Source organism: Mytilus trossulus, chromosome 10, assembly GCF_036588685.1.
Source record: "Mytilus trossulus isolate FHL-02 chromosome 10, PNRI_Mtr1.1.1.hap1, whole genome shotgun sequence".
NCBI lineage: Eukaryota > Metazoa > Mollusca > Bivalvia > Mytilida > Mytilidae > Mytilus > Mytilus trossulus.
The window spans coordinates 26,483,797-26,497,417 of NC_086382.1; the positions used below are offsets into that span (position 1 = coordinate 26,483,797).

Consider the following 13,621-nt stretch of genomic DNA (forward strand, 5'->3'; position numbering starts at 1 on the left):
CAAATATTTTGTTTCGGATTATTTATATCAAATTTACAGATATATGTTTGTAAATACGTGCAATTAAATGACATAGAGATATTATAAAATTTAGATAATGCCAGAGCGACTACAGAGACATTTGTGTGACTTAATGGTTGATTTTCAAAGACTCCGAGAGAAAACGTTACGTGACATGCGTTACCGTTAAAATCAACCAAGAATATTTAATACTATGATAAAAATATATTTTTCCAACAGTAATACAGCATTCCTATAAAATTATTTCGTTTTTGCATTTGTTTTGACTCGATTTTTCTACTGGAAGTAACCTTGAAATGAAATTGCACCCATGACCTTTGACCTCGATTTAAAAAAAAATGCACCATAATTTCTTTTGACGACCGGGATATTTGGAAAGTACACATTCTTAGCTTTCCAGTGATATATAATTTAGCCGTGTGTTAGGTAGGTGCATTAAAAATGTAAATTTGGCTCTCATATCACTCGCCTAGTACATATACTAAAATTGGAACGATACAGAGAAGATTAGCATGGCCCCTGCGCAAGGATGACACGCAAATTCGTGAAGCGTTCCATATTTTTCTTTGATCCAATATTTGTTATATACAAAGAACAGTAAGATGTTTATTTTTCATAGACGTCATCAACATTCTAAACTACATGCGAATTAATACAATCGGACATGTTCAACCGTTGTACTATCTTTTCGTCCTGGGGGAAAAAAATATAGCATCTCGGGTTTGTCAGAATACAAATCTTGTTACTTTAATATATTGTAGAGGTTTCACTACGATTTTCTTGATTGATCCTAATGATCTTGAAACTCTATAAAGGAGTTCCGTGCATGCGTACAGGTGCTTATGTAATGGCTTTTTTTACAACTCGACATTTAGGGAAAACGGTACTATTTATTCTGCCATAGGCGACAATACTAACATTTTCTAAATTTACCAGTTTTTATAATAAAAACCTGGATAAAACAGTTATGTGTGGTGTTAGAACTTTATTACTGTATTCTAAAAATTGAAGCCAAATAGTATCATGACCAATTTCCAACGGAGCTGGTTTATGTTATCCATGCCCACCGTCATTTTGCACCAAATTTATGAAATTTTGGAAGCCTTTTCGAATAATTCTCTAGAAAATATTTCAATAGGTTTTAAAATTTATATTATAAATTTACACACTGCAGTTATTCATAGATAAATAAAAAATATATTGTACCCTTACATCCAATCACAGCGCTCATAATTTGACTTCCTTCACCTGTCTTGGGTACACAAAAGGCCATCCTAATGCTGGGAAAATTAAATACTACCGTTTTCCCTTTAGGCTATTTACGATTAACCGCTAACTTATTTACATTATACGACCACTATACGTACTGGAAACGTTTGTACCGTTTTAGTGTTGAAAACAATTTTCATCCAAAGTTATAAAATTTCACATTAAACCCGTATACCAAAATGCGTTCTTTTGTTAGTTAGTTGTCCCTAACTACTTATTTTTCCTTTCCGATTGCGTTTTCTTTTAAATTTTGCAAAAGGTTTACGGAAATATGCAAATATCTCAAATCCTGAATATGTATCTATTGAGAAATTACGAGTATATATAGGTGTCAGTCGAATCTGTTGTTGTACTCGCTTCGGCAGTATAGGCGAGTGTAATATTTGAAAAAGACGTCTAGTTAAGGACTTTAATGCACCCACCTAACACACGGCTAATTTTTTTTTTAAATGAAAGAATAATGATTTAACTTTAATTTTTGCCCGGTCGTCACAAAATCGTACGGTGCAGTTTTTGTAAAATTGACGTTTATTTCAGAAATTAGTTGAAAATTATAAAATTACGACATATTTTTCAAGCAAAGGATATTAGTCGTATCTCTTCTTTTAGACAGAATAATTTAGTGAATTAGATACTTAAAATATTGAATAACAATATTTACAACTTTATGTCCGCAAGCTTTTGCATTCCTTCTAAATATTTGACATTTTGTACGAAAATTTTCATAATCCTGACCTTTTCGGATCTACAATTAAATTTTTATTAAATGCTTTTGCACTCTATCCGTCTTAGAACACAACAAATTACTCATCAGTTATCGTTTTTTCATTCAAGATAAAAACTTTATCTCAGCATTTCTTAAAATCAAGAATTTCTGTAATTTTAAAAATCACTATAGTTTCCGGAATCCCTTATCTATTTCGTTATCGTTTTTTTACTGAATATATTAGTCGATTTCCGTGTACTAAATAGTGCTATTAGAGTACGACAAATCATATTTAAACGGTTCTATTTCTATCTTTAATTTCAGTGAAGCTTAAATAGATATAAAATCGTCCGAAATTAAGATCAAATAAAAGTAAAACATAGTTTTTGAGTTCTGTAGAATTCACCCCTTTCTAAATAAGGAATCGTATCGGAAAATTGTAGAAAATCTTCCGAGTCATGTCAAATTTTCACAGTCCAGTTCACAATGAAAACCCTTCCTATGCTAAAAAGCAAAAACTATCCATTTATTTACACAGATCCATAGTCTGTCATGCATTTACTACATAGACACTATGTAGTTAAACACTTTTAAAAATGAAGATACAGTTGTATTGCCGCAGTGGGAAAACGAAAAGATGAAGTTTACAGAAGACTGGTCGATGAATATAAAAAATTGAAAACATCCAATTTGAAAATACAAAATATCATAAGAGTTGCTATAAATATTTCAAAAGTAAGCGAAACCTATCATCTTCTGTTTTGTCTGAACAAAGACTTAGTACTACATGTACCAATTCTGCCGACCAGTCTCTTCTCATATATCACATATGAACGAGGGCAGTATATCTACAACTCATTCTGATTTTTTGTTTGTATATTTTGCCAATGTATAAAGCCTATAAGCAAGTTACACAACTTCAGAAGGTATCTTCTGAGGAGCAAACTCAAGCTGTATTGAGTGTTACTACATATATCTTCTACAATGATCTGATTTACAAAATAACTCATGATAATTTTACTATTAAATCTTTATACCATCGAGCTTGCATCGCTAAATTTTTGCTACAAAATTTGAAATCAGAAAGTAAAAACCTATTTAATTCTGAGCATAAAACAGCTTTTACTAACATTTCGACGATTAAAGATGCCGTGCCAGTACACAAGGAAGTATTCTGGTTAACAACTTTAATTACTTGATCAGTTAACCGGGTTTAATTTCCGCCCGAGGATCGTCGCCGAGAAAACTACACAACTATTTTTTTAATTTTAGTTTCTTGTGTACAATTTGGAAATTAGTAAGGCGTTCATTATCACTGAACTAGTATATATTTGTTTAGGGGCCAGCTGAAGGACGCCTCCGGGTGCGGGAATTTCTCGCTACATTGAAGACCTGTTGGTGACCTTCTCCTGTTTTTTATTTTTTTTTATTTGGTCGGGTTGTTGTCTCTTTGACACATTCCCAATTTCCATTCTCAATTTTAACTATTATCAGCTTCAACAAAAACTAAAAATAAATGGTCAATTTATAGTTACAAGGCCAAGGGACATCCAATATTGTACATACAGTAGCTCTATATAATAATTTTGTCTTATGCCGTGAATGACAGAAAATTAGCCGTTTAAAATGACTGTGATATACAGTCTGTCAATTTTAAAGATCTGAGCAGTGACTGCGAAACTGGTTGCAAGCACTTTATGCAGCTACTAGTATTTTTCGAAAGCAGATATAGGGTGAAGTTGTATCCATTAGCTAAAAACATTTCACTGGATTATTCAATTGAAATTATGCCACCTGCTTTAAAAACATTTCTGTATTGTCTTTTGGATGATGGCGCATCTGCGGCAGTTAATAAAGCGTACGATATTCCTATAGACAAATTTCTTATATGTATGGCTTTAGTAGAATGTATATTATCTATAAACATTTTTTTGTCTTTTTATTTAGGTTTATCATTACAAATGCACCTTATTTATGGACACACCTTTGATAACTGTAAACACGTTTGACTGATCAGGATATTAGAAAAATTAAAAATGGGGCATACATTCTACATGGCATTATTTTTCTTCTGGGGGTCAACCTTTTATCCAAGACAATGTCGACCTAACTAAAGAAACAATAAAAGTTCTCCTTATGACTTTGGTTGGCTCAAAGGCAACATCGGTCCAGCATCATGTCATCTAACTTTCTACAAGATTTGATCTGTTCACGCATTGGTATAGGTATAGAGGGAGGGTTGAGATTCTCCAAAACATGTTAACTCTGCCGCAATTTTGCGCCTTTTCCAAAATCAGGAGCCTCTGACCATTCTTAGTTTTGTTATTTTAGATTCTTGAGTATATTTCGAAGCTTATTATGACGTCCATTATCATTACAAACTAGTACATTTTTGTTTAGGGGCCAGCTGAAGAACGCCTCCGGGTTTGGGAGTTTCTTGCTGCATTGATGATCCATTGGTGGTCTTCGGCCGTTGCCTTCATTTTGAACGGTTTGGGGTCTCTTTGACATATCCCGCATGTCCAGTCCCAATTTTTAATTCAATCTGTATATAGTAAATTTTATGTTCGCTTTGAGCAAAACCTCTGCTGTACTGATATATGCACATGCCAAGGAAGTTGTCTTTGTATGGAAATGTTGACCGATAAGAATGATGACATTACAAGTTAAAATGAAGCTATAATATTCCGATATCGTAATATTCCGACCCCTAAATGGTCCAACATCCAATTGGTCCGACGTTTCGATCATTTAGGTTATACGCTAACGGGATTTGAAAATAAGAAAGCCAAATAAAAGGTTCAATATTAGGATAACCTTTTCTTCCCTTTTGAAGCGTTGAAACAAGATATTAAAAAGTAATTCTTAGTGCCAAGTAGCCGAACGTCATCACTAGCGTAATTTAAAAAAAGTACAAACTACTTGTCAAGCGTTGTTAGATTAATAAAATATCTCAAGATACACGGCGGCCGACTATATTAAAATCAAACACAGTTTGACGTAAATGAGTGGTCATATTTTCCTTGTGATGTGATATTAAAATTGTCAATTTGTTCATATAAATATACTAGTAGCTCTTTACTCATTTTAGTAATGTTAGTTAGTACTCTTATCATGTCTGATTTAGTGATGTAAATGAAATTGCGGTATGATCCAGACTCAACATATTGCGCTACAATAATAAAAAAAAAAATCTGCTCTATGGTTGTCTGATCTTAACACGGTTGGTAGGCTTTCAAATTGACATGACACATACGCTTCCTCAATTTTATTGTACAGCTCATCATCAAACTTTTCTAAAAAAATTAAAATACGTCATATGTTATATTTTCCCCTTGCTTCAAATATTTTGTTTCGGATTATTTATATCAAATTTACAGATATATGTTTGTAAATACGTGCAATTAAATGACATAGAGATATTATAAAATTTAGATAATGCCAGAGCGACTACAGAGACATTTGTGTGACTTAATGGTTGATTTTCAAAGACTCCGAGAGAAAACGTTACGTGACATGCGTTACCGTTAAAATCAACCAAGAATATTTAATACTATGATAAAAATATATTTTTCCAACAGTAATACAGCATTCCTATAAAATTATTTCGTTTTTGCATTTGTTTTGACTCGATTTTTCTACTGGAAGTAACCTTGAAATGAAATTGCACCCATGACCTTTGACCTCGATTTAAAAAAAAATGCACCATAATTTCTTTTGACGACCGGGATATTTGGAAAGTACACATTCTTAGCTTTCCAGTGATATATAATTTAGCCGTGTGTTAGGTAGGTGCATTAAAAATGTAAATTTGGCTCTCATATCACTCGCCTAGTACATATACTAAAATTGGAACGATACAGAGAAGATTAGCATGGCCCCTGCGCAAGGATGACACGCAAATTCGTGAAGCGTTCCATATTTTTCTTTGATCCAATATTTGTTATATACAAAGAACAGTAAGATGTTTATTTTTCATAGACGTCATCAACATTCTAAACTACATGCGAATTAATACAATCGGACATGTTCAACCGTTGTACTATCTTTTCGTCCTGGGGGAAAAAAATATAGCATCTCGGGTTTGTCAGAATACAAATCTTGTTACTTTAATATATTGTAGAGGTTTCACTACGATTTTCTTGATTGATCCTAATGATCTTGAAACTCTATAAAGGAGTTCCGTGCATGCGTACAGGTGCTTATGTAATGGCTTTTTTTACAACTCGACATTTAGGGAAAACGGTACTATTTATTCTGCCATAGGCGACAATACTAACATTTTCTAAATTTACCAGTTTTTATAATAAAAACCTGGATAAAACAGTTATGTGTGGTGTTAGAACTTTATTACTGTATTCTAAAAATTAAAGCCAAATAGTATCATGACCAATTTCCAACGGAGCTGGTTTATGTTATCCATGCCCACCGTCATTTTGCACCAAATTTATGAAATTTTGGAAGCCTTTTCGAATAATTCTCTAGAAAATATTTCAATAGGTTTTAAAATTTATATTATAAATTTACACACTGCAGTTATTCATAGATAAATAAAAAATATATTGTACCCTTACATCCAATCACAGCGCTCATAATTTGACTTCCTTCACCTGTCTTGGGTACACAAAAGGCCATCCTAATGCTGGGAAAATTAAATACTACCGTTTTCCCTTTAGGCTATTTACGATTAACCGCTAACTTATTTACATTATACGACCACTATACGTACTGGAAACGTTTGTACCGTTTTAGTGTTGAAAACAATTTTCATCCAAAGTTATAAAATTTCACATTAAACCCGTATACCAAAATGCGTTCTTTTGTTAGTTAGTTGTCCCTAACTACTTATTTTTCCTTTCCGATTGCGTTTTCTTTTAAATTTTGCAAAAGGTTTACGGAAATATGCAAATATCTCAAATCCTGAATATGTATCTATTGAGAAATTACGAGTATATATAGGTGTCAGTCGAATCTGTTGTTGTACTCGCTTCGGCAGTACATATACTAAAATTGGAACGATACAGAGAAGATTAGCATGGCCCCTGCGCAAAGATGACACGCAAATTCGTGAAGCGTTCCATATTTTTCTTTGATCCAATATTTGTTATATACAAAGAACAGTAAGATGTTTATTTTTCATAGACGTCATCAACATTCTAAACTACATGCGAATTAATACAATCGGACATGTTCAACCGTTGTACTATCTTTTCGTCCTGGGGGAAAAAAATATAGCATCTCGGGTTTGTCAGAATACAAATCTTGTTACTTTAATATATTGTAGAGGTTTCACTACGATTTTCTTGATTGATCCTAATGATCTTGAAACTCTATAAAGGAGTTCCGTGCATGCGTACAGGTGCTTATGTAATGGCTTTTTTTACAACTCGACATTTAGGGAAAACGGTACTATTTATTCTGCCATAGGCGACAATACTAACATTTTCTAAATTTACCAGTTTTTATAATAAAAACCTGGATAAAACAGTTATGTGTGGTGTTAGAACTTTATTACTGTATTCTAAAAATTGAAGCCAAATAGTATCATGACCAATTTCCAACGGAGCTGGTTTATGTTATCCATGCCCACCGTCATTTTGCACCAAATTTATGAAATTTTGGAAGCCTTTTCGAATAATTCTCTAGAAAATATTTCAATAGGTTTTAAAATTTATATTATAAATTTACACACTGCAGTTATTCATAGATAAATAAAAAATATATTGTACCCTTACATCCAATCACAGCGCTCATAATTTGACTTCCTTCACCTGTCTTGGGTACACAAAAGGCCATCCTAATGCTGGGAAAATTAAATACTACCGTTTTCCCTTTAGGCTATTTACGATTAACCGCTAACTTATTTACATTATACGACCACTATACGTACTGGAAACGTTTGTACCGTTTTAGTGTTGAAAACAATTTTCATCCAAAGTTATAAAATTTCACATTAAACCCGTATACCAAAATGCGTTCTTTTGTTAGTTAGTTGTCCCTAACTACTTATTTTTCCTTTCCGATTGCGTTTTCTTTTAAATTTTGCAAAAGGTTTACGGAAATATGCAAATATCTCAAATCCTGAATATGTATCTATTGAGAAATTACGAGTATATATAGGTGTCAGTCGAATATGTTGTTGTACTCGCTTCGGCAGTACATATACTAAAATTGGAACGATACAGAGAAGATTAGCATGGCCCCTGCGCAAAGATGACACGCAAATTCGTGAAGCGTTCCATATTTTTCTTTGATCCAATATTTGTTATATACAAAGAACAGTAAGATGTTTATTTTTCATAGACGTCATCAACATTCTAAACTACATGCGAATTAATACAATCGGACATGTTCAACCGTTGTACTATCTTTTCGTCCTGGGGGAAAAAAATATAGCATCTCGGGTTTGTCAGAATACAAATCTTGTTACTTTAATATATTGTAGAGGTTTCACTACGATTTTCTTGATTGATCCTAATGATCTTGAAACTCTATAAAGGAGTTCCGTGCATGCGTACAGGTGCTTATGTAATGGCTTTTTTTACAACTCGACATTTAGGGAAAACGGTACTATTTATTCTGCCATAGGCGACAATACTAACATTTTCTAAATTTACCAGTTTTTATAATAAAAACCTGGATAAAACAGTTATGTGTGGTGTTAGAACTTTATTACTGTATTCTAAAAATTGAAGCCAAATAGTATCATGACCAATTTCCAACGGAGCTGGTTTATGTTATCCATGCCCACCGTCATTTTGCACCAAATTTATGAAATTTTGGAAGCCTTTTCGAATAATTCTCTAGAAAATATTTCAATAGGTTTTAAAATTTATATTATAAATTTACACACTGCAGTTATTCATAGATAAATAAAAAATATATTGTACCCTTACATCCAATCACAGCGCTCATAATTTGACTTCCTTCACCTGTCTTGGGTACACAAAAGGCCATCCTAATGCTGGGAAAATTAAATACTACCGTTTTCCCTTTAGGCTATTTACGATTAACCGCTAACTTATTTACATTATACGACCACTATACGTACTGGAAACGTTTGTACCGTTTTAGTGTTGAAAACAATTTTCATCCAAAGTTATAAAATTTCACATTAAACCCGTATACCAAAATGCGTTCTTTTGTTAGTTAGTTGTCCCTAACTACTTATTTTTCCTTTCCGATTGCGTTTTCTTTTAAATTTTGCAAAAGGTTTACGGAAATATGCAAATATCTCAAATCCTGAATATGTATCTATTGAGAAATTACGAGTATATATAGGTGTCAGTCGAATCTGTTGTTGTACTCGCTTCGGCAGTACATATACTAAAATTGGAACGATACAGAGAAGATTAGCATGGCCCCTGCGCAAGGATGACACGCAAATTCGTGAAGCGTTCCATATTTTTCTTTGATCCAATATTTGTTATATACAAAGAACAGTAAGATGTTTATTTTTCATAGACGTCATCAACATTCTAAACTACATGCGAATTAATACAATCGGACATGTTCAACCGTTGTACTATCTTTTCGTCCTGGGGGAAAAAAATATAGCATCTCGGGTTTGTCAGAATACAAATCTTGTTACTTTAATATATTGTAGAGGTTTCACTACGATTTTCTTGATTGATCCTAATGATCTTGAAACTCTATAAAGGAGTTCCGTGCATGCGTACAGGTGCTTATGTAATGGCTTTTTTTACAACTCGACATTTAGGGAAAACGGTACTATTTATTCTGCCATAGGCGACAATACTAACATTTTCTAAATTTACCAGTTTTTATAATAAAAACCTGGATAAAACAGTTATGTGTGGTGTTAGAACTTTATTACTGTATTCTAAAAATTGAAGCCAAATAGTATCATGACCAATTTCCAACGGAGCTGGTTTATGTTATCCATGCCCACCGTCATTTTGCACCAAATTTATGAAATTTTGGAAGCCTTTTCGAATAATTCTCTAGAAAATATTTCAATAGGTTTTAAAATTTATATTATAAATTTACACACTGCAGTTATTCATAGATAAATAAAAAATATATTGTACCCTTACATCCAATCACAGCGCTCATAATTTGACTTCCTTCACCTGTCTTGGGTACACAAAAGGCCATCCTAATGCTGGGAAAATTAAATACTACCGTTTTCCCTTTAGGCTATTTACGATTAACCGCTAACTTATTTACATTATACGACCACTATACGTACTGGAAACGTTTGTACCGTTTTAGTGTTGAAAACAATTTTCATCCAAAGTTATAAAATTTCACATTAAACCCGTATACCAAAATGCGTTCTTTTGTTAGTTAGTTGTCCCTAACTACTTATTTTTCCTTTCCGATTGCGTTTTCTTTTAAATTTTGCAAAAGGTTTACGGAAATATGCAAATATCTCAAATCCTGAATATGTATCTATTGAGAAATTACGAGCATATATAGGTGTCAGTCGAATCTGTTGTTGTACTCGCTTCGGCAGTACATATACTAAAATTGGAACGATACAGAGAAGATTAGCATGGCCCCTGCGCAAGGATGACACGCAAATTCGTGAAGCGTTCCATATTTTTCTTTGATCCAATATTTGTTATATACAAAGAACAGTAAGATGTTTATTTTTCATAGACGTCATCAACATTCTAAACTACATGCGAATTAATACAATCGGACATGTTCAACCGTTGTACTATCTTTTCGTCCTGGGGGAAAAAAATATAGCATCTCGGGTTTGTCAGAATACAAATCTTGTTACTTTAATATATTGTAGAGGTTTCACTACGATTTTCTTGATTGATCCTAATGATCTTGAAACTCTATAAAGGAGTTCCGTGCATGCGTACAGGTGCTTATGTAATGGCTTTTTTTACAACTCGACATTTAGGGAAAACGGTACTATTTATTCTGCCATAGGCGACAATACTAACATTTTCTAAATTTACCAGTTTTTATAATAAAAACCTGGATAAAACAGTTATGTGTGGTGTTAGAACTTTATTACTGTATTCTAAAAATTGAAGCCAAATAGTATCATGACCAATTTCCAACGGAGCTGGTTTATGTTATCCATGCCCACCGTCATTTTGCACCAAATTTATGAAATTTTGGAAGCCTTTTCGAATAATTCTCTAGAAAATATTTCAATAGGTTTTAAAATTTATATTATAAATTTACACACTGCAGTTATTCATAGATAAATAAAAAATATATTGTACCCTTACATCCAATCACAGCGCTCATAATTTGACTTCCTTCACCTGTCTTGGGTACACAAAAGGCCATCCTAATGCTGGGAAAATTAAATACTACCGTTTTCCCTTTAGGCTATTTACGATTAACCGCTAACTTATTTACATTATACGACCACTATACGTACTGGAAACGTTTGTACCGTTTTAGTGTTGAAAACAATTTTCATCCAAAGTTATAAAATTTCACATTAAACCCGTATACCAAAATGCGTTCTTTTGTTAGTTAGTTGTCCCTAACTACTTATTTTTCCTTTCCGATTGCGTTTTCTTTTAAATTTTGCAAAAGGTTTACGGAAATATGCAAATATCTCAAATCCTGAATATGTATCTATTGAGAAATTACGAGCATATATAGGTGTCAGTCGAATCTGTTGTTGTACTCGCTTCGGCAGTACATATACTAAAATTGGAACGATACAGAGAAGATTAGCATGGCCCCTGCGCAAGGATGACACGCAAATTCGTGAAGCGTTCCATATTTTTCTTTGATCCAATATTTGTTATATACAAAGAACAGTAAGATGTTTATTTTTCATAGACGTCATCAACATTCTAAACTACATGCGAATTAATACAATCGGACATGTTCAACCGTTGTACTATCTTTTCGTCCTGGGGGAAAAAAATATAGCATCTCGGGTTTGTCAGAATACAAATCTTGTTACTTTAATATATTGTAGAGGTTTCACTACGATTTTCTTGATTGATCCTAATGATCTTGAAACTCTATAAAGGAGTTCCGTGCATGCATACAGGTGCTTATGTAATGGCTTTTTTTACAACTCGACATTTAGGCTATTTACGATTAACCGCTAACTTATTTACATTATACGACCACTATACGTACTGGAAACGTTTGTACCGTTTTAGTGTTGAAAACAATTTTCATCCAAAGTTATAAAATTTCACATTAAACCCGTATACCAAAATGCGTTCTTTTGTTAGTTAGTTGTCCCTAACTACTTATTTTTCCTTTCCGATTGCGTTTTCTTTTAAATTTTGCAAAAGGTTTACGGAAATATGCAAATATCTCAAATCCTGAATATGTATCTATTGAGAAATTACGAGTATATATAGGTGTCAGTCGAATCTGTTGTTGTACTCGCTTCGGCAGTACATATACTAAAATTGGAACGATACAGAGAAGATTAGCATGGCCCCTGCGCAAGGATGACACGCAAATTCGTGAAGCGTTCCATATTTATCTTTGATCCAATATTTGTTATATACAAAGAACAGTAAGATGTTTATTTTTCATAGACGTCATCAACATTCTAAACTACATGCGAATTAATACAATCGGACATGTTCAACCGTTGTACTATCTTTTCGTCCTGGGGGAAAAAAATATAGCATCTCGGGTTTGTCAGAATACAAATCTTGTTACTTTAATATATTGTAGAGGTTTCACTACGATTTTCTTGATTGATCCTAATGATCTTGAAACTCTATAAAGGAGTTCCGTGCATGCATACAGGTGCTTATGTAATGGCTTTTTTTAACAACTCGACATTTAGGCTATTTACGATTAACCGCTAACTTATTTACATTATACGACCACTATACGTACTGGAAACGTTTGTACCGTTTTAGTGTTGAAAACAATTTTCATCCAAAGTTATAAAATTTCACATTAAACCCGTATACCAAAATGCGTTCTTTTGTTAGTTAGTTGTCCCTAACTACTTATTTTTCCTTTCCGATTGCGTTTTCTTTTAAATTTTGCAAAAGGTTTACGGAAATATGCAAATATCTCAAATCCTGAATATGTATCTATTGAGAAATTACGAGTATATATAGGTGTCAGTCGAATCTGTTGTTGTACTCGCTTCGGCAGTACATATACTAAAATTGGAACGATACAGAGAAGATTAGCATGGCCCCTGCGCAAGGATGACACGCAAATTCGTGAAGCGTTCCATATTTTTCTTTGATCCAATATTTGTTATATACAAAGAACAGTAAGATGTTTATTTTTCATAGACGTCATCAACATTCTAAACTACATGCGAATTAATACAATCGGACATGTTCAACCGTTGTACTATCTTTTCGTCCTGGGGGAAAAAAATATAGCATCTCGGGTTTGTCAGAATACAAATCTTGTTACTTTAATATATTGTAGAGGTTTCACTACGATTTTCTTGATTGATCCTAATGATCTTGAAACTCTATAAAGGAGTTCCGTGCATGCGTACAGGTGCTTATGTAATGGCTTTTTTTACAACTCGACATTTAGGGAAAACGGTACTATTTATTCTGCCATAGGCGACAATACTAACATTTTCTAAATTTACCAGTTTTTATAATAAAAACCTGGATAAAACAGTTATGTGTGGTGTTAGAACTTTATTACTGTATTCTAAAAATTGAAGCC

The 13,621-nt window shown here is 33.0% G+C and overlaps 9 non-coding genes across 9 annotated transcripts; all 9 read left to right on the top strand.

The window, feature by feature from the left end:
• The first annotated feature begins 482 nt into the window (after positions 1-482).
• LOC134688632 (U6 spliceosomal RNA) lies at positions 483-585 on the top strand. The gene has a single exon (XR_010101852.1). It is a non-coding gene; the product is annotated as a U6 spliceosomal RNA (small nuclear RNA).
• Positions 586-5,819: 5,234 nt separating this feature from the next.
• On the top strand, positions 5,820-5,922 carry LOC134688633 (U6 spliceosomal RNA). The gene has a single exon (XR_010101853.1). It is a non-coding gene; the product is annotated as a U6 spliceosomal RNA (small nuclear RNA).
• Positions 5,923-6,976: 1,054 nt separating this feature from the next.
• On the top strand, positions 6,977-7,083 carry LOC134688628 (U6 spliceosomal RNA). Its single transcript, XR_010101848.1, has one exon. It is a non-coding gene; the product is annotated as a U6 spliceosomal RNA (small nuclear RNA).
• Positions 7,084-8,137: 1,054 nt separating this feature from the next.
• LOC134688629 (U6 spliceosomal RNA) lies at positions 8,138-8,244 on the top strand. Its single transcript, XR_010101849.1, has one exon. It is a non-coding gene; the product is annotated as a U6 spliceosomal RNA (small nuclear RNA).
• A 1,054-nt stretch (positions 8,245-9,298) lies between these two features.
• LOC134688634 (U6 spliceosomal RNA) lies at positions 9,299-9,405 on the top strand. The gene has a single exon (XR_010101854.1). It is a non-coding gene; the product is annotated as a U6 spliceosomal RNA (small nuclear RNA).
• Positions 9,406-10,459: 1,054 nt separating this feature from the next.
• Positions 10,460-10,566, top strand: LOC134688645 (U6 spliceosomal RNA). Its single transcript, XR_010101864.1, has one exon. It is a non-coding gene; the product is annotated as a U6 spliceosomal RNA (small nuclear RNA).
• A 1,054-nt stretch (positions 10,567-11,620) lies between these two features.
• Positions 11,621-11,727, top strand: LOC134688646 (U6 spliceosomal RNA). The gene has a single exon (XR_010101865.1). It is a non-coding gene; the product is annotated as a U6 spliceosomal RNA (small nuclear RNA).
• Positions 11,728-12,342: 615 nt separating this feature from the next.
• LOC134688627 (U6 spliceosomal RNA) lies at positions 12,343-12,449 on the top strand. Its single transcript, XR_010101847.1, has one exon. It is a non-coding gene; the product is annotated as a U6 spliceosomal RNA (small nuclear RNA).
• A 616-nt stretch (positions 12,450-13,065) lies between these two features.
• On the top strand, positions 13,066-13,172 carry LOC134688613 (U6 spliceosomal RNA). Its single transcript, XR_010101833.1, has one exon. It is a non-coding gene; the product is annotated as a U6 spliceosomal RNA (small nuclear RNA).
• The last annotated feature ends 449 nt before the right edge of the window (positions 13,173-13,621 follow it).